This window comes from Salvelinus fontinalis, chromosome 34 (assembly GCF_029448725.1).
Source record: "Salvelinus fontinalis isolate EN_2023a chromosome 34, ASM2944872v1, whole genome shotgun sequence".
Classification (NCBI taxonomy): Eukaryota; Metazoa; Chordata; class Actinopteri; order Salmoniformes; family Salmonidae; genus Salvelinus; species Salvelinus fontinalis.
Genome location: NC_074698.1, coordinates 37,940,436 through 37,942,088, shown reverse-complemented (window position 1 = coordinate 37,942,088; position 1,653 = coordinate 37,940,436). Strand labels below are relative to the sequence as shown.

At 46.3% G+C, this 1,653-nt stretch overlaps 1 non-coding gene across 1 annotated transcript; it reads left to right on the top strand.

Annotated features, from left to right (window-relative positions):
- The first annotated feature begins 1,500 nt into the window (after nucleotides 1-1,500).
- Nucleotides 1,501-1,653, top strand: LOC129834074 (5.8S ribosomal RNA). Its single transcript, XR_008756202.1, has one exon. It is a non-coding gene; the product is annotated as a 5.8S ribosomal RNA (ribosomal RNA).

Here is a 1,653-nt window from a genome sequence, read left to right as displayed (position 1 = left end):
TCGTGTTGTTTTATTGTTCAGTCTGCAGAAATGTTCTTCTTTCGTGTTGTTTTATTGTTCAGTCTGCAGAAATGTCCTTCTTTCATGTTGTTTTATTGTTCAGTCTGCAGAAATTCTCTTATTTCGTGTTTTATTGTTCAGTCTGCAGAAATGTTCTTCTTTCGTGTTGTTTTATTGTTCAGTGCCTGACCACATTCACATACTATGTGTAACTCTGTAGTCTTTGCATCCTTACTAGCTCGCTGACATTAGTGTGTTCCCACTGGCACTGTTTAAAAATATTGTGGCCATATTAATTAGCATGTGCCTCAATCCCACTGAACTCTGCTGTCACCTGTCAATGTGTCTGCTAGAAAAAGGTGCATTTAAAGTGGTACTCCAGTCTCCTTTTCACCTCATAGAGCTGTCCTAACAGCCTGATCTCACCTCAGAATATCCCTATTGTACTGGAGATACTGCAATACACAAGAAACACACACCTTCCTCTCTGGTCATCAGGAAATTCCATGTTGTCATCATAATAATTTTAAAAACAATACCTCTGACTGCTCTGCCAGAAACCTTAGTCACACATTGTGGAAGTGAGGTTGTTGTGATTCTTCGAGCCAGAGCCAAAACAAAAGAGATCTTCATCATTGGTCAGGATGATAAAAATACTATAACAAAGAAGGAAGGGTGGGATGGCTTGGAGGAAGGAGAGGTGGGGTGTGGAGGGAGAGGATGAATCGGTCTAGTTAACTTGAATGTTATGGTCTGAAAATAAGGAATTACCAGTTTGATGATACTTCCTGAATGCCTGCCAATTCTCTATGGGGAAGAAGGCTTGGTGGAAGAGGATGAATCATCCTCGTTACCTATAATTTAATGGTCTGAAAATAAGTTTCTAGTGTGAAGCTACTTCCTTGAACACCTACCATCCACAAGAAACTGTTTAACTTTTCCTGTTGAAAAGCGATATCCCAAGTGTAAATACAGTAAAGTAGGGTTGAGCAAAACAGTGTTTTTTAGACACAACTGCGAACTTCAAGTAAGATGCATTCAAGGAGTTGGTCTGATGGGAATCCGGATGTCATCAGCCTCCCCCCTTGCTTGAGGAACAATAAATTAACAATAGAGAACAAAAAAGGAAAGGCCCACCCCCCCTTTCCCCGTTAGGCACAGCTGCATAGCGCACCTGTGGGCTTGGGGGTTGCCGGTGAATCGGGTCTCCCCGCCTCGGTCTACACCATTAAGCTGCTTGTGTCTCGCCCAGGACCCTCGCACGGCTCCGGGAACCTAGCCAACCGCTCTGCGCCCCGGCGCAGGATCAATGTCTCCCCTCCCGTCGCCTTGGCGACGGCGGTGGCGGAGCACCCGGATGCTTTTCGTTCAACCTCAAACATTTTTGCTCCGTGAACTGTGGCCTCTGGTGAAGGGCGGGCGGACGAGGGATAGGAGGGCAACCTCCCCAACCCCGCCTAGCCACTAGCCTCTGCATAAAACAACAAAACAAAAGAGTACAACTCTTAGCGGTGGATCACTCGGCTCGTGCGTCGATGAAGAACGCAGCTAGCTGCGAGAACTAATGTGAATTGCAGGACACATTGATCATCGACACTTCGAACGCACCTTGCGGCCCAGGTTCCTCCTGGGGCTACGCCTTTCTGAGGGTCG